The sequence below is a fragment of the Choloepus didactylus genome, chromosome 4, assembly GCF_015220235.1.
Source record: "Choloepus didactylus isolate mChoDid1 chromosome 4, mChoDid1.pri, whole genome shotgun sequence".
NCBI classification, from domain to species: Eukaryota; Metazoa; Chordata; class Mammalia; order Pilosa; family Megalonychidae; genus Choloepus; species Choloepus didactylus.
In genome coordinates this window covers 158807109-158826824 of record NC_051310.1, presented here as the reverse complement: position 1 = coordinate 158826824, position 19716 = coordinate 158807109, and the positions used below count along the sequence as shown (strand labels likewise).

The window sequence follows — 19716 nt, the reverse complement described above, 5'->3', positions numbered from 1 at the left end:
CTGGGAGCAAGCAGATGCCAGCCACACACCTTCTGAGCTAACAGAGGTTTTCCAGATGCCATTGGCCATTCTTCTGTGAAGGTACCCTATGGTTGATGCCTTAGCTTGGACACTTTTATGGCCTTCAGACTATAACTTTGTAACCAAATAAACCCCTTTATAAAAGCCAATCCATTTCTGGTGTTTTGCGAAACAGCAGCATTAGCAAACCGGAACAGAGGATAAGGGCAGGAAAGAAAGAGGCAGAACACTTAGGGTGTACTGCTGGCAGAAGAGCCACAATGGCAGCTTAGACTAAGATGGTGGCTGTGTAGATTGTAAATAAAATATATTTGGAATATATTTTGATGATGGAGCTAACAGGAATTACCAGTTAATTGGATGTAAGATATAAGCAAAATAGGGGTCAAGAATGACTCCTAGGCTTTGGGCCTGTGCAGTTCAGTGAATGGTAGAGAAGAGTGGAGAGAAACAGGTTTGGGAGGGGATGAACCAAGTTTGTTCTTTACACAGTTACATTTGTGGCATTATTTGGAGCTTTGTGGAAAGATCAGTGCTGGAGATAGCTGCCTCCAGATATTTCGAGGTGGAAATCAGATAAAACACATGTCTACACTTGGTGATCTCTAAAGGGATAAGTGAACATAAGGGATAAATGACCAGAATGCTTCTTCTTGTTTGCTATATCAAATATGTGTATTAATGTTCAGCCACTAAAACTCTATTCCCATATTCTATTTAACCCTATATTCAATAAATTGGATAGTATAAGTTTTAAGAATGTACTTCTTCTTGGAACACAGTAAAGCTATAATTATTTAAAAATAAATAATGGGGACTTCCACAAGGGAAAATGGTGGAGCAGGGAGCTCCAGGACTGAGTCCTTCCACTAAAACAACAATTAAACAGGCAGGAACTATCTGAAACAACTGTTTTGAAGCCTCAGAGCCAGCAGGCACAGCATCCAGGGAAGAGCAGGAGGAAGAAACTGATAAATTAGGGTAAAGAACTGTAAATTGCTCTCTCCAAGGGGCGGCTTCTGGCACCCATCCTCTGCCCTCCTGACAGGCCGCCTCAGGGTCCATCCCTGGCTAGCTCGCTGGTGACAAAAGGGACATAAAAATCCTCTTCCCCAAGAATGGGTGTAGGCACAGCTATCATGGCTTTTGATGAGCAAATTCACATCCTGGGTCCAGGCTCTGAGGGCAGCTATTGTCTCAACTCATTCAGGACAAAGTTGGTGGAGGTTTAAAAACACAGCACAGCACTTGCTCAGAGCTTCAGGAGAGAACTGGTTGAAGGGCTGCATTCGCTGGTCAGGCCAGGAAAGCTCAGCTTTGGGAAGCCTTCAGAGAAGATTTTGGAAGCTTTCCTGATATGCTCCCCAGGGTATTTTGAAGCCAGTCTGTGCCCCTTTCGTGGATCCTGGCCCTGTGTTGCCTGGGAAAGACCAACTTGGGGAAGTCCTCTCTGGGGTGACCCTCCTCCCAGAATTTGTTTTCCAGGCAAAAGCAGCATGAGACAACAAAAGGAATGTTAAAAACTACAGAAGTGGACAGTCTGGGACAAAGGCCTGTTGGCTTCAAATACCTGGGAGAGAGATGTCCTTCTCCTGGGAAGCAGAGGGAACAGCCAAACACCTGTAAACAGGAGAACTCCAAAACAGCTTACAAGCAAAAGCCCAAGACAAGACAGGGGCCCAGAAAGACAGGGAAAACCCTGAACACTGCATTCACCTTGGGTAGACCTTCCTGATAGGAGGGCTAAAGCTCAAGAAAATCTCGGTCTTATTACAAGCTTGTTACAAAACCAAGACAGACATCCCAGGGAGTAAATCCCAGAGTTAACATATTAAAATATTAAAATGTACAATATGCAACAAGAGAGTACATGACAAACAAAGAAACAGGAAATGAGGCCAATCCAAAGGAAGAGGATAAAGATACAAAAAACATCAACGAAGGAGATCAGAATGTGGGCATAAAAAACAAAGCCTTTTAAAAAATGATCTTAAATATGCTCAAGAAGATGAAGGAAAGTACAGAAAGAACTAAAGGATATCAGGAAAACAATGAATAAGCAATATGAGAAACTTAGCAAAGAGATAGAAATTTTATAAAGGAACCAAACAGAACTACTGGAGTTAAAGACCACAATAACTGAAATGAAAAGCATCCAGTAGGGTTTCAAGAGCATATTGGAGCTGGCAGGAGAAAGAATCAGTGAACCTGAAGACAAGGCTTGAAATGAATCATGCTGAAGAGCAGAAAGAAAAGAAATATTAAAAGTGAAATAGACTAAGACACCTATGGGATGCCTAAGACAGCTTCTAGGAGTCCCAGAAGAAATAGAGAAAGGGGTATAAGGAATAGTCAAAGAAATAATGACAGAGAACTTCCCAAACTTAGCAGAAGAAGTGAATATGCACATCCAAGAAACTCAGAGAACACTAAACAGAATCAGCATGAAGAAAAGTACACTCTATCATTTTCTAAGTACACTCTCAAATTCAAAGGACAAGGAGAGAGTTCTGAAAGCTGCAAAAGAAAAGCAATGTATTACATACAAAAGAGTCTAAATTAGATCGATTGCCAATCTGTCATCAGAAACCATGGAGGCAAGAACTTAAAGTGTTGAAGGAAAACAACTGCCAGACAAAATTTTTATATCTGCTTAGAGTCTCTTTTAAAAATGAGGGAGAGATTAAGACATCTCAGATAAAGAAAACCTGAGAGAGTTCATCACTACTAGACCTATCCTACAAGTAATGCTAAAGGGAGTTCTTCAGACTGAAAGCACACTAGACAGTGGTTCAAATCAGCATAAAGGAATAAAGATTGGTGAAATGGTAACCATTTGGGTAAATACAAATGCCAGTATTATGGATTGTATTGTCTGGTATGTAACACCACTTCTTACTTCCCATAGGTGCTAAAATGCAAATGCATAAAAAGTAATGATAAATCCAATTTTTTGGAAGCACAATGTACAAAGACATAAGTGGTAACAAGTACAAAAATATGGTAGGGGACAGAGGAGTATAAGAAAAGTATATATGCATGCTATTTAAGTTAAGTTGGAATCAAACAAAATACAAGAAAAGAGAACTACAGACAAATATCTCTTGCAAATATAGACACAAAAATCCTCAACAAAATACTAGCAAACTGAATCCAACAGCATACTAAGAAGAATCATACACCATAATCAAGTAGGATTTATCCCTGGTATGCAAGATGGGTTCAACATAAGAAAATTAATTAAGGTACTTTACCATAATGAAGGAAAAAAAAATCACATAATCATCTCAATGGATGCAGAATAGGCATTTGACAAAATACAGCACCTTTTATTGACAAAAACACTTAGAACACTAGGAATAAGAAGGAAATTTTCTCATGATGATATAGGGCATATATGAAAAGCCCACAGCTTACATCCTACTTAATGATGAACAACTGGAAGCTTTCCCTCTAAGATCAGTAACAAGACAAGGATGCCCACTGTCACCAATGTTATTCAACATTGTACCGGAAGTTCTTGCCAGAGCAATTAGGCAAGAAAAAGAACTAAAAGGTATTCAAATTGGAAAATAACAAGTAGAACTTCCCCTATTTGCAGTTGATATGATCCTATACACAGAAAATCCTGAGAAATCCACAAACAAAGCTCCTAGAGCTAATAAATGAAGTCAGCAAAGTGGTGGGGTACAAGAACAACACCCCAAGATCAAACATGTTTCTATACACAAGCAATGAACAACTGGAAGAAGAAATCAAGAAAAAAAATTCCTTTCACAATAGCAACTAAAAGAATCAAGTATCTAGGAATAAATCTAACCAAGGATGTAAAGAACTTGTACACAGAAAACTACAAAATGTTGCTAAAAGAAATCAAAGAAAACCTAAATAAATGAAAGGACATTCTGTGTTCATGGATTGGAAGACTAAATATTATTAAGATGTCAACACTGCCTAAGAAATTTATGGATTCAATGCAATCCCAATCAAAATACCAACAACCTTCTTTGCAGAAATGGAAAAGTCTATGAAATTTATATGGAAGGGCAAGGGGCCCCAAATAACTAAAGCCATCTTGAAAAAGAAGAGTGAAGTTGAAAAACTCACACTTCCCAATCTTAAAACCTATTACAAAGCTACATAATCAAAACAGCATGGTAGTGGCACAAGGACAGACAAATAGACCAGTGGAATAGAATTGAGAGCTCAGAAATCAACCCTTACACTTACAGGCAACTGATTTTTGACAAGGTGGCAAAGATCACTCAATTGGGAAAGAATAGCCTCTTTAACAAATGGTGCTATTAATAACTGGATCTCCATTTGCAGACAGACAGAGAGAGAGAGAGAGAACCTGTACCTCACACTATATACAAAAATCAACTCAAAATGGATCAAAGACCTTAATAAAAGAGCTAGAACTTTAAAGCACCAAGAAAACCCAGGGATGCATCTCCAGGACCTTGTGTTAGGCAAAAGTTTCTTAGACTTGACACCCAAAGCACAAGCAACAAAAGAAAAGACAGATAAATGAAACCTCATCAAAATTAAAAATTTTATGCCCCAAAGGGCTTTATCATGAAAGTAAAACAACAACCTACACAATGGGAGAAAGTATTTGGAAACCACATATCTGATAAAGGATTAATATCCAGAATATATAAAGAAATTCTTCAACTTAACAACAAAAAGACAAACAACCCAGGTATAAAATGGGCAAAAGACTTGAACAGATATCTCTCCAAAGATGATGTACAAATGGCCAGAAAGCCCATGAAAAGATGCTCAACATCATTAGCTGTAAGGGAAATGCAAATCAAAACCACAACAAGATGCCATTTCACACCCATTAGAATGGTGGAAAAACCAGAAATAACAAGTCTTAGAGAGGATGTGGAGAAATAGGAACACTCATTCATTGCTGGTGGCAATGTAAAATGATGCAGCAGCTCTGGAAGACAGTCTGGCAGTTTCTCAGAAAGCTAAGTATAGAACTACCATATGACCCAGAAATCCCACTTCTAGAGAATTGAAAGCAGGAACTCAAGCATATATTTGCACCCCAATGTTCATAGCAGCATTATTCACAACTGCCAAAAAAATGGAAGCAACCCAAGTGTCCATCAACTGATGAATGGGTAAATAAAATGTGGTATATACATGCAATGGAATATTATTCAGCCATAAAAAGGAATAAAGTCCTGACACATGTGACAACATGGATGAACCTTGAAGACATCATGTTGAGTGAAATAAGAAAGACACAAAAGGACATATTTTGTATGATCTCACTGATTTGAAACAATTAAGGTAAGCAAACTCATAGAGTCAGAATCTAGAATATAGATTACCAGGAGATGGGATGGTGCTAGGGAATGGGAATGGAAAGTTAAGGCTTTAAATGTACAGGATTCCTGTTTGGAATGATGGAAATGTTTTGGTAATAGATGGTGGGTATGGTAGCACAACATTGCGAACAAAATTATCAGCACCAAAATATATATCTGAGTATGATTAAAACAGGAAATGTTTGACTGGATATATGGTAACCGAATAATTTTTTTTAAATCCATGGAGCTACAGTACACAAACCGTGAGCCCTAAGTTAAACCACGGACTTTAATTAATAGTACACTTGTAAAAATATGCTACCATCAATTGCAATAAATGATCCACACCAACGCAAGGTTTTAGTGTTGGGGTGGTGTGTGGGAATCCTGTATTTTATGCATGATTGTTCTGTAAACCCATAGTTTCTCAAAAAATATATACATGTGGAAGTGAAAAATAATGATAATTTTAAAAATAAATAATAGTTTTATTTTCCCTAAATTGCTTCCTCATGTGGACTGCCTGGATTAGACAGTAAAATGACTTAATCTGGACACTAGATGGCGCTGTGCAGTCAGTCAGTGCGTAGATGACAATTCAGAGGTTTCCCAGATTCCTTCTCATAGACCCTTTCCGAAAGCCTAAATCAGGGCTCCTGGGACCAGGAATCAAGGAGGGCAGCCCAGAGGTCACAAACAATTTATTTTGGCCAAGGCATAACAGGACCCAACAAAGTTTTTTCAGAGAGTCACTCACAGACCTCATGCCCATCAGAGGAGAAAGGAAATAAGGAGAGTAGACGCATAAAGGAGAAAAGGGGAAAAAATTTAAAAAGCAAACAGAAGTGAAGGGAACCAAGGGGTGCCTATTATAGTGTCAAAGAAAAATACTGCTCCAGATGTTACAAAGATGACTTTATTCGGGAGCTGCTATAGCAAGGCAAAGTAGAATCAACTCAGTGGGAAAGAAAAGATGGCAAGTATTTTAAGGGCTGGGAACAGGTTGGAGGAAATGCACTGGAGGATAGTAGGGGGGTCGACAGTTGGGATGGAAGGGTGAGGAATTTACTGAGGTTGCCATTAGGACCACCTGGTTTTCCTTTATGGTAATTAGACCACCTAGAGGCTGTCAGGGCTGGGAGAGGAGGAGGAAGGAAAGGGACTGCTTAGTTAGGAGCCACTCAGACAGCTGGGAAGTGTAAGGGCTGGGGTGAGAGGGAAAAGAGAAGGGGAGGTGGAAAGCAAGCGGGATGGTTAGAATAGTTAGGGTCTGAAGTTGTCTTTTTTCTTTTACCCCCTTGTGCTGTTTTGGATGTATTATGTCCTCCAAAACGCCATGTTATTTAATGAAATCTTGTGGGAGCAGATGTATTAGTGTTGATTAGGTTGGGATCTTTGGACTGGGTTGTATCCATGGAGATGTGACCCACCCAACTCTGGGTAATACCTTTGATTGGATTGTTTGCATCTAGGTGTGGCCCTGCCCATTCAGCGTGAGTCTTGATTAGTTTATTGGAGCCCTATAAAAGCTCAGACAGAGCTTAGAGAGACATTTGGAAGACAGCCATCAAAAGTTGATGCTGACATTTTGGAGAACATCATTTTGAAACGCAACCTGGGAGCAAGCAGATGCCAGTCACATGCCTTCCCAGCTAACAGAGGTTTCCGGACGCCATTGGCCTTCCTTCAGTGAAGGTACATTTGTATTGATGCCTTAATTTGGACATTTTCATGGCCTTCAGACTGTAAATTTGTAACCAAATAAACCCCCTTTATAAAAGCCAATCCATTTCTGGTATTTTGCATAACGGATGCATTAGCAAACCGGAACACCCCTACAGTCTGAGTTCTTTTTCTCTGCAGTCCCAGGGCTAGATTAGTTTCATGGTAGACAGGTTTAGGGAGGAGTGGGTAAGGGTAAGGCCAGCAGATTGGTCAAGAGAAGGAAAAACAGTCTCGGGCAACAGAGAAAGGGAGAATTCCAGAAATTTGGGGCCAAAAGGGGACTTCAGAAGCCATCTAGTTGAACCTCCTATTTCCCACATGAAGGCACTAGGTGACTTCCTGGGGTTAGAGTTAGAAGCCTGCCTAGTTGCTCAGGTGGCTGCTAGTCATCCTTTTATTCTCAAAAAACTCTAATATGATCATAAAGTTACTTTGCATATTAATTTTGCAGTCTCAAAGACACTGCAAACTACAAAAGTAGAATGCTACGCCATAAATGCGATTGATACATCTCAAGCGAATGTGCCAGATATAATAAATCTGAATTTAAGATGTAATAATTGGTCTTGTGGTTTAAAGTTTAGAAGTGTTCTGGGGATTACATTGGATTTTCCAGGATTCTTAAAATTTTAAAAAGTTTTTCCAGCATGCAGAACGGTAAATGGGCATCATACAGACTTGGATTTAAATCCTTTGATTGCTGGCCCAAGATCTGGGGTAAGACTTCTAAACCCTCTTGTCTTCTGATCTTAAAAATGAAGATAATAATAATACTGTATCAGAGGATTGTTTTGAGAGTCAAGTAAGATATTGTTTGTAAAGTTTCTAATTCATTGTAACATATCAAATAAGCAATTTGTAACACTTACTTGAGACAAAGGGTAAATATCCTTAAACAATAAAGGATTCTTACAAATGAATAGGGAAAATGGACACAGAGCATGGACGAAATTTGCTAGAAACTCACAAGTAATCAAAGGGATGCAAATTAAAGCAATAATGGGAAATACTTTTTTTCTTTTCAAAATTGCAAAACATTAAAATTAATGATAATACTAAGAGATGCATACATAAAAAATGGCAATCTTAAATAAAGTTGAAAATGTAAATTAATGCGGCCTTTAAAGAAGACAATTTAGTAATGAATCGTGCATTCTATTTGTGCACATTCTTAAATACTGTGCTAAAATAAATTCCTAGAAGTGGAATTTCAAAGTCAAAGATATAGCTGAAAAGATAAACATTTCAATATTGTTAATGATAACAAAAATATTTTAAAGATACCTGAAAGGCCCAACAATAAAGATCTACCTAAACAAGCTTTGGTATTCCCATAGACGGAATACTATGCAGTTGCTAAAAAAGTGACTTGCCAGGCGAGATTTATTGACATGGAAAGATGGTCACCATGTATGTAAATGAAAAAAAGCAAGCTACTTTGTCATCCCAATTAGTGTGTGTGTGTCTGTGTATGTATGTGTGTGTTGTGTGTGTGTTAGAGGGCATAAGCACAAATTAGTTGAAGAAAAATAGGCAGCAAAAGGTACTGATAGTTTTTTATGAATGGGAGGATAAGGGAAATTTTCTATTTTTCCCCTTTTTGCTTATATATTTAATAATTTGTCTGTAACATCCTTAAATATGTGGGTTTTTAAACATAATTTTATTAAGATATATTCACTGACCATACAATACATCCAAAGTATACAGTCAGTGGTTCACAGTATCATCACATATTTGTGTATTCATCACTGTGATCATTTTTAGAACATCTGCATTACTCCAGATAAAGAAATAAAAAGGAAAAAGAAGACCCCAAACATCCCATACCCCTTACCCCTCCCTCTTATTGACTGCTACTATTACACTCTACCCAATTTTAAGACTTACAATAGAAGTAGGTTAACTAAGACAGTGTAGTATTGTCAGAGATAGATACATGGATCAGTGGAACAGAACAAAACATCCAGAAGTAGATCCATACAAAAATATGCCTTTCTGATAATTAAATGTAACACTATAATAAAACCCAATTGTTCATAAAGTTGGCTTTAATGAGTTGAGTCTGTCCTAAGAGGGGATGGGAAGAATGAGAATATGGATGACTCATAAGTTTGCTTTTAAAAATGTTCCACTTGTGTGGACATATATGGGCTTCAGCTTACCATTCCTAGAATCATAATTCTCTTTTCATTATGAACAACTCTAAATTTAGCCTAGAAAGGTTTGTGAAGTGATAGGGGAGACTGGAAGACAGAGTTCAGGTTTTATATCCGAAAGACAGGAACCTGACAGGTGTGTGTGAGAGCAGACCTTGAGCAAAAAACCTAGAGAGGGAAGCCCCACAGTTGGATGCCATCCCTCCTCATTTCCACAGGTACCTCCCTCTATCAAGCATCCTCTCTCCTTCCTGGATTTTTAGATTCTTTGTTCGGACTGGCTTTCCAGATCAGGGTTTAAATATATTCAAGTCTCTCCCAACAAAAGCCTCCCCTTGAACTCATATTGTCTCCAGTTTTTGCTCTCATTTTTCTTCCCCACACAGCTCAACTGTTTGAGGAAACCCCTCGTCCTCCCAGTCTCTACGATCTCATGTCTCACTCCACAATTCCCAAGAAATCTAGCTCTTGCCCATCTACTGATACTGCTCTCACCAAGATCACCAACTATTAAGAGTTGAATTGTTTCCACTTAAAAGACATGTTCAAGTCTTAACTCCCAGACCCATGAATGTGAACTTATTTGGAAATAGGGTCTTTGAAGATCTGATTAATTAAGATGACTCCAAATCATACTAGCATGGGCCCTAATCCAATGTGAGTGGTGTCTGTAGAAGAAGGGAAGAGACAGAAAGACATGAGGGAGAGCACCGTATGACCACAGAGGCAGAGAGAAGAAAGGCAAAGAACAAGCCTTGCTGGCAAACCAGCAGCAGCCAGGAAGGATCCTCCCCTGCAGGTTTCAGAGGGAGCAGGGCTCTGCTGACACTTTAGTTTAGACTTCTGCCTCCAGAACTGTGAGACAGTAAGTTCCTGTCACTTTAATCCATCTAGTTTGTGGCACTTTGCTATGGCAGCGCTAGGGAACTCAGGCACCAACTAACTCCCCTTTACTAAATCCAATGCATATTTTTAGTATCTGTTAAATTTGATCTCTTGGTGGCATGCGATACTGAGACTATGTCCTCATCTTTAAGCACACTCTTCCTGGCTTATGTAATACCGAGGTCCTCTCTCCTCCAGGGCCACTGATTCCTAGCTCTCTCATGCTCTTCTTCCTTGTCCTGTCTCTTAAATAGCAGCCTCCTCAGGGCTCTGTTGTATTTTCATTCTGCACCCTCCTCTTAGGCAAACTACTTTATACCAGTGGTTTTATTTACCTTTTCTATGTTTATGATTCCTGAATCTCTATTACATGCCACGTTTCTCTTCTGTCCTCAGGACCAACTTATCCAAAGGGTCTGTTGGACCTCTCTTGGATGTCTCAAAGGTACATCAAACTCATCCAAGCATTCAGAACTGAACCCCCATTTTACCACACTCTCCAAACTTTCTCCTTCTCCTTGGTTCCTTCTTTCACCTTATTTCTGTTCAACACAGCCCCATCCATCAGTTTTCTAAACCAAACCCCGAGATATTAAGATTGATTCATCCCTAAATACGGGACAATTTGAGCATCAAAATAAGTGATGATAGTAAAGAGTTTTAACCTATTGAATAAAGTCAGAATTCACAATTCCACAATGATATAAATAAATAAATGGATGTATAGATAAATAGAGAAGGGAAGCTTTCCTTACAAAAGAAGTCAACTAATTAATGTGGAAGGAATGATAGAATTGGATCTAACCATTTGACGATTGTTATGATAATTCTTTTAGGCAAGAATCGTCAAAGGATGTTAAACTAGTAGGTGAATGTTCAATGACTAAATGTATGTTACATAGTCTCAAAGCAACTACCCATAAGACACTTACTTACTAATTACAAAAGGTAAAAAAGGAATTTTATGGTAGAGTAACCTGGAAGATATAACCTTAACCAAATGATCTAATTTAACATTGATGGTAATGGAACTAATTGTCAGTGTGTGCCTCCTGATACAATGCACTGAAAAGAACTCAGCCTCACTTCTGTTGTATCCCTGGAAAGGTGTGTAACCTTAATCTAATCATGAGGAAATGTCAGACAAACCCAGACATGGGTCGTTCAACAATAGCTGGCCAGTACTCTTAAAAATTGACAAGGTTCATGAAATACAAAGAAAGACTCAGAAATGTCCAGATTAAAGGAAACTAAAGACACAAATCAACGGAATGCAATGCATAATCTTGGATTTTCTTTTACTATAAATGACAATTTTGATACAATTGGAGAAATCTGAATAAGGTCTGTAGATTACATAATAGTAGTATAGCAATGTTAATTTCCGAGTTTAATAATGCTACTGTGGTTTTAAAAGAGAATTCTTGCTTTTAGAAGAACACACTGAGAATGTTGGTATAAAAAGGCAACATAGGATGACTCTGGTTTACAGAAAAATGAAATGAATGACAGTAATATTACAAGGGACAGGAGGGAGGGATTGGACATACTCTGCTATAAGGAACCTGCACTACCTTGTGAATTGGTATAGTGTTATTTGAAAGAGGACTTAGATTAGCCATAAATGTGTTGCAAACTCTAGGGCAACCACTAAAAGAATTTTTTAAATGAAGTATAATTTATAAACTAAGAAAGGAGAAAAAAATGTAATCAAATAAAATGTTCATTTGAAACCAGAGAAGGCAGAAAAGAATGGAAGAAAAAAAAAAGGGCAAGGAATAGAAAACAGTTCGAATACAGTAGATCCAACTATATGAACAATCACTTTAAACCTAAGTAATACATTTATTAGCAAAAGACAGAGGCTATCAGAGAAGATAAAAAGTAAAGCCCAACTCTATGCTGTCTACAAGAAAGATATAAAGAGATGAAAATTAAATGTATGTAGAGAAAGATATACCCTGCTAATACTTTTGATTAGAAAGAAAGCTGGAGGGAATTTCAGACATAGCATATGTCTTGAGCAAAGAAAATGATCAGAGATAAACAAGGGCATTTCATAACAAAGGAGCAATTCTCCAAGAAGACATAACAATCCTTAATGTGTATGCACCTAACAGCAAAGCATCAAAATACATGAAGCAAAAACTGAAAGTACTGCCAGGAGAAATAGACACATCCACTATTATAGCTGGAGACTTCCACACCCCTCTTTCAGTAATTGACAGATCCAGAAGGCAGAAAATTAGTGAAGATATAGTTGAACTGAACAGTGCCATCAATCAACTGGATCTAATTGACATTTATAGAATACTGCAACCAACAACAGAAGAATGCACATTCTACTCAAACTCCCATATGACTTTCACCAAGAGAAACTACATCCTAGGCCATAAAACACACCTCAACAAATTTAAAAGTATACAAACCATACAAATAATGCTCTCAGATCACAATGGAATCAAATTAGGAATCAATAACAGAAAGACACCTGGAAAATTCCAAAATATTTGGAGATTAAACAACACACATCTAAGTAGCACATAGGTCAAAGGAGTCTCATGAGAAATTTAAAAATATTTTGCAATGACAACATATCTGCAAATTAGTTTTAAGCGGTGAGAGAGTGAGGGAGAGAGAGAAGAGAGAAGAGAGAGAGAGAAAGGGAGGGAGGAGGAAAGCAAAGGAAGGAATGGAGGAATGGAGAAAGGGGGGAAGGGGGAAGAAAATAAAGCAGATATAACATCTGGGGAATCATGGTGAAGGGTATCCAGGAATTCCTTGTATTATTCTTACAACTTTTCTCTAATCTTGAAATTATGTCAAAATATTTTTTTAACGTTATTTCTCCTTTCCCTCACTCCCACAAATGTAGTTAATGACCAAGTCCTTCTGATTCTATTTCCTAAATATTTCAGCAGTCTCATCACTTCTCTTCAGTTCCACTGTCACTACCCTTATACAAACCATCTCTTTTGCATTGACTATAACTACAGCTAACAAAAAATTAGAATGAAATGTATTTGAGATCCTAGCCTATCAATAAGACAAGAAACAGGAATTGGAGAAGCCAAGAATTGGAAAGGAAAATGAAATGGTCAATATTTACAGATATATGACTATCTACATACATATTCAAAAGAATCTACAAACGATTACAGCTAATTAGAATCAATAAGATCAATATACAAAAATCAGTTTCTATACAGCAAAAACCAATTAAAATACTTAGTTTTAAAAATGGTAACTGTAGTGGTTTGAGAAAATATGTTCTTAAATTTAATGCATTCCTGTGGGTGTCAACTCATTCATTGAAAGTAGAACCTTTTGATGAGGCTACTTTGGTTGTGGTGTGAACCACCTCAATCAGGATGGACCTTAATCCTATTACTGGAGTCCTGTATGAGCAGAATGAAATTCAGATGTATATAGAGAAAGGCACAGGAGGCAAGAAGCTGAACACAGAAGAGAAAGGAGAGCCCAGAAGACTCTGCCATATGCCTGCCATGTGATAAGCTAAGGAGCCTAGGATCGCTGGCAGTCAGCCCAGAACAACAGTCTTCAGAGAAAGCATTGCCTTGATAATGCCTTGATTTGGACTTTGTTTTAGCCTCAAACCCAGAAGCAAATAAATTTCCTTTTTTTAAGCCAAACCATTTCATGGAATTTGCTTGAGCAGCCTGAGAAACTAAAACAATACTATTCACAATACCAATAAAATTATAGTTCCTAGGAACAAATCTAACAAAGAATGTAAAACATTTAAGAATTAAAATAATACAAGTTTATGAAGAACATAAAAGAAGAGGTGAATATATTGAAAAGACATACAATGTTGATGGCTGGTGTAGCTGATCTACAAGTTGCATTATGTGAAATCTATTCACCACCTTCTTTTTTGCTAACAAAAATCCAAAATTTGGAGGGGGTCAGAAAGGTGTTTTGCTAAATTTTCTTGTAGATAGGCATAATTTTTGACAAAGTTCCAACCAATGAAAGGTAAGCAGCAGTCTGGGAACAGCTTCTTTTTTGTTGTTGTTTTGTTTGTGTTGCTTTCCTGGTATAGGCAGGATTATCTAATTAAAATCAGATGTGATATCTAGGGTGGCTGCAGCCATCTTGTGACAAGGAAGCAATAAGCTTGAGGATGAAAATCAACATGCTACCGATAGAAGAAGCCCAAGACACTGATGAGAAGATGTTGTGTAGTCACTGCAGCAACTCTAGACAGCCCGGCTCCAGATTGCTTGTCATATGAGGAACATAAACCCTTCCTGTTTGCACCACCGTAAGTCAGGTTTTTCTTACCTGAACCCAAAACATTGCCAAATGTTATAGCTGAGAACACTCAATGTTTTAAAGATGGCAATTCTCTCCAAATTATTTCATAAATTCAAGCAGACTGTTGTGGTAATCTAGACCTGGCTGATAAACATCGCCACTCTTGTGGAGTTGTATGAAATGGCAAACAGGAAGCTACCACATCCGGTTCTGGGCTCTCTGAGGTATTCTCTGGAACCAACCCAGACACCTGGAGGGTTTTTGTTTTTTGTTTTTTGTTTTGCTTTACTTACTGTATTTAACTCCATCCTTCCACCCTAACTGCACCATCAGTTCCCTTTGCATGTATTTATACTACAGGGAGACCCCCTCCTCAGCATTAGCCTTGGCCCCCAATTCCCCTCCTCCTTCCCATTCCCCTCACCAACATTCACACTCTGGGTTGCATGGAGCAGGATGCTGGGTGGACTTCAGTGGAGCTGATCAGGCCTCAGGGGCAAGGATCCCCCTTCAGTGTGCTTGGGGTGGGGGAGCGGTGAGGGTGGGAACAGAGAAGACTGGCTACTGTCACATACCTCAGAGTGAGAAAAGGGGCTGAGTTTTCTCAGAAATAACCCCCTGATTCTGGTCACTCTTAGGGGAGCTTCTGCTAAGTGATTCGGCAGGTGCCCTTCTCCCCCACCAACCTCTGTGATAACATACCACATAGAGGTGAGCAATACTTTCCAGGCACAACTTCTATTCCACAGACTTTTAGTTGACCCTGCCCTTGTAGCTCTGGTCTGTGAGTTACCTGTATTTTACTGGCTTCTCTCTCCATCTTCTACTGTAGAACCTTCAAGTTCCAGGCATCTTGCTCATGTCTTTACTCTTCCTCTCCTGCCAAGTAATTCCTCGGAGTCTTCTAAGGATGCCGCATAAGAACCCACAAAGTCCTTTGCCAGCCCATGGAGGCTCCAGTTTTCGTCTTCTCTTACATTGACTGAGCCCTGCACAGCCTGAGAAGTTACATGGAATCACCTCAGCACTGCGTGTGAACCGTCACCTTCTCTAACGTTCTGTGAATGCACACAGGACATTGACACCCAAGAGGCTGCTGTGTTTCCTCTGAAGTTTTAAAAGTACCAAAACTTCACTGTCACATGCCTAAATGGTGTCAACACCTCTTCCCCCTTTCCTTCGTAATAAACTTGGACATTCAGCAGCAAAGCAGATCAGCTTGTGCCTCAGTGTCTCTCAGAAATTTTTTGCAAACAATGTCTGCATTTTTTTTGCACATGGCCTCTCTCTTCCATGAGCTAAGCTGGGGCAGAGAACCTGTGTTTTCTCCTTGTCTTTCTCTCTCCTTGCATGTGTCCCTCCTTTGACCCAAGGTGTATGCTCCACATTGAAGCTTTCAACATGCCGTAATGTCTCTTCTAGTTTCTAGAGAAAAAAGATACCTTGCTCTCTGGACTCCAGGTAAATACCTTCTTATGTTTTCTAGCCTAAATTCTGTGTGCTAGGAAGTTAGGTAAGTGACTGTCCCACACACCAGGCTTTCAGCCTGAGATTCAAATTCATATCTCAATAAAATATCAGGGACTATATTTTAAAAAATGGGCAAAGGACTTCACTAGACAACTCTCCAAAGAAGATATACAAATGGTCAAAAAGCACATGAAGAGACATTCAATGTCATTAATCATTAGGGAAGTGCAAATCAAATGCACAATGAAATACAACTTCATAACCACAAGAAAGGCTATTATTAAAATGAATGTTCCTAGATTTGTTCCTAGGAACTCTATAATTTTATTGGTATTGTGAATAGTATTAAAAAAATGAAAACTGACAAGAATTGCCAAAGAGGTGGAGATTTTGGAACCCTCATGCACAGCTGGTGGAAATGTAAAATGGTGCAGCTACTGTGGAAAGCATTTTGGTGGTTCCTCAACAAGTTAAACACAGAAATATCATATGACCCAGCAATTCTACTCCCAGTCATATATCCAAGAGAATTGAAAGCAGGCATTCAAACAAATGTGTGTCTATGAATGTTTCTCACAGCACTGTTCACAATAGCCAAAAAAGTGGAAACCACCCAAATGTCCATCAATTGATGACATGTGGTATATCCATATTTAATTATAAAAAGGAATAAGTACAAATATATGCTACAATGTGGATGAACCTCAAAAACATTCTGCTATGTGAAATAAGCCAGACATAAAAGGTCATTTATTTTATGATTCTGTTTATCCAGAAACATCCAGAATTGGTAGATTCATAGAGAAAGAAAGCAGACTAGTGGCTGCCAGGAGCTGGGGGTGGGGTTCAGGGTGTGACTCCTTATTAGGTACAGGGTTTCCTTTGGGGGCAATGAAAAAGTTTTGGAACTTTTGCACAACACAATGAATGTACTCAATGCCACTGAAATGTACACTTCAAAATGTTATGTGAATTTTACCTCAATTTGAAAAACACCAGGGACATTCAGGGTCACTTAGGAGTAGTGTGTGAAAGTTAATTCCAAGAATACTGGGGGTTTCCAGAAGAAAGGCTGTTTGGAGAGGAAGTGGAAATAATTAGTTCAGCTTTGGACCACTGAGTTTGATGTGTCCATGGGACATGCAGGTGAAAGTGCCCAGGAGTCAATTAGGATTACAAGTCTGGAGCTCAGGAGAGAAGTCTGGACTGGAGCTCCAGATTTGAGGGTCATCAGGCTGGAGGTAGAAGTTTAATCTGGACATATGGATGTGGGTTCTCCCCAGAGGCTCCTGGCACAAATTGTGTGCAAAAGGGCTCCAATAGCTGGAGGAGAATGCAGAGGTGTTGGACTTCCTCACCTGGATTGTTGCTGATGTTCTCACAAACATTGGGGACTGAAGGCTTGATGTGCTGAGCCCTCTGTCTTGGGGCTGGCCCCTATGAAGCTTGTTGCTGCAAGGACAGGCTAACCTTGCTTATAATTATGCCTAGGAGTCTCCCCCTGAGTGCCTCTTTGTTGCTTAGATGTGGCCCTCTCTCTCTCTAACTAAGCCACCTTTTCAGATGATCTCGCTGCCCTCCCCCTTACATGGGACCTGACTCCCAGGGGTGTAAATCTCCCTGGCAATGCAGGATATGATTCCCAGGGATGAATCTGGACCCAGAATCATGGGATTGAGAACATCTTCTTGACCAAAAGGGGGATGCAAAATGAGACATAATAATGCGTCAGTGGCTGAGAGATTTCAAATGGAGTCGAGAGGTCACTCTGGTGGACATTCTTATGCACTATATAGATAACCCCTTTCAGGTTTTAATGTATTGGAATAGCTAGAAGTAAATACCTGAAACTACCAAACTCCAACCCAGTAGCCTTGACTCTTGAAGACGATTGTATAACAATGTAGATTACAAGGGGGTGACAGTGTGATTGTGAAAACCTTGTGGATCGCACTCCCTTTATCCAGTGTATGGATGGATAAGTAGAAAAATGGGGACAAAACCTAAATGAAAAATAGGGTGGGATGGGGGGGTGGTTTGGGTGTTCTTTTTTATTTTTATTTTTTATTCTTATTCCGATTCTTTCTGGTGTAAGGAAAATGTTCAAAAATAGATTGGGGTGATGAATGCACAACTATATGATGGTACTGTGAACAATTGATTGTACACCATGGATGATTGTATGGTATGTGAATATATCTCAATAAAACTGAATTTAAAAAAAGCAATCCAATAGAAGCAACCCCATCATTGGCCCTGGATCATTTTTCCTTGAAAAGTGTCTTCATTGCTGTAGGATTAACTTATATCATTCTTCTTTTTTTAAAATGCAGGTTAAGTTAGGTATGTACATTTTGCACCTTCCAGAAAGCCTTTGCTGTAATATGGGTGGAGTTCTTTGACATGACAGTATAGTGAAAAATATTACCTATGATTTGTGCTTTACCAAACAACCCACCACAGGCAACCCTTATCACTTCCATCTCTCTGTGCCTGATGTGTGAAAAGGGTCCTCCCTCACCTTCCCAGCATTTGGACCAAGGTGTTTGTGGTGAGCTTCTTGGAGAGCCCACCGACATGTCTCAAGAAGAGATGTGATGCTGTGGCTGACGTAATGCCTTGACAAAATGTTTTCCATACCTTTTCTAGTGTTTGACTTGGAACAAATTTCAAGGCACAAGTAATATTTCAAATGGCATTTAGAAAAGAAAAAATTGTAAACCTCAAGGACTTTAATCTGGTTGGTGGGTATTTGGGTGTTTATTGTGCTATTTTCTCCATCTTTTGTATGGTTAAGAATATTTATAATAATTTTTAACAGAATCTTTAATGTCATGGAGATTTTGATTTCACACAAGTGTATTGAGCATCAGTTTTGCTCCAGACACCAAGTTAGGAATTTTCACATGACTAGTGACTGAATGATGGACCAGTATGATGACACAGTTTCCTATTCTAAATAACACCTAAGCCTTAGGTTACAATAAATAATATTGTGGAGTAGGAAGATGGTTAACAATTATCCCTTGGGTCAATAAGAGGCAAAGAAGAAGATTTAAGTAATTTCACAAAAGAAACAGTTTAAAGTAATCAAAGATAAATATCCTTGCTCCCCACCAAGAAAAAAAAAAAGAATTTATGGGGACATAAGAGTTATCCAAACATTTCTGAAGGGCTGGCATATGGTAGAGAAATTATAGGACTTAGAGTCTGCAAAATGTCAGCTTTATTTGTCTCACAATGTATCTGCCCAGCTAGGATTCTGAAAGCAATTAAATTAGTCTATGGTTGATACCATAAAATTGTTGAGGAAAAATACCTACTACATGCTAACTCTGGGCTTGGTGTTTTGCGTACCTTATCTCATTTAATCATTATAACAGACCTGTGTGCCTATGTTTTTAGAATATATGGAAAAAGCTGGAGGAGATTAACTAATTTGCTTTAAATCACACAACTAATAAATGGTCTAGCAAATATTCAAATTTGGGTCAATCTAATGCGAAAACCTATCTCTTTTCAAAAGAATATGTTGTTTGAATAGATTGCTTAGGAATTCATGTCTTTTTTGAAAAATGTTGAATCTTTCCAAATTTATTGCTTGAAGCCCCTAAAACCCTAATCCCCAAACCTCATAAAGACAGCAGGTCAAAAGAAAACTACAGACCAATCTCATATAGGAATTTAGGTACAAAAATTCAAAATAAAATACCCACAAATAAAATACGGAAGCTTATTAAAAATAATGAATTTTAAACAAGACTTTGCTTAGAATATGCAAATGGGAATTTAATTTTAGGGAAATTAATAACATAATATGTGCTGTCAATTAGTCACAGGAAGAA

The 19716-nt window shown here is 38.6% G+C and overlaps 1 long non-coding RNA gene across 2 annotated transcripts in view; it reads right to left on the bottom strand.

Moving 5' to 3' along the window:
* Positions 1–15446, bottom strand: part of LOC119533498 — a 36537-nt gene extending 21091 nt beyond the window's left edge. For both annotated transcript variants that reach the window (XR_005216638.1, XR_005216637.1), the window contains exon 1: positions 15195–15446. This is a non-coding gene — a long non-coding RNA (uncharacterized LOC119533498). The remainder of the gene's footprint in view (positions 1–15194) is intronic.
* Between the last annotated feature and the right edge of the window lie 4270 nt (positions 15447–19716).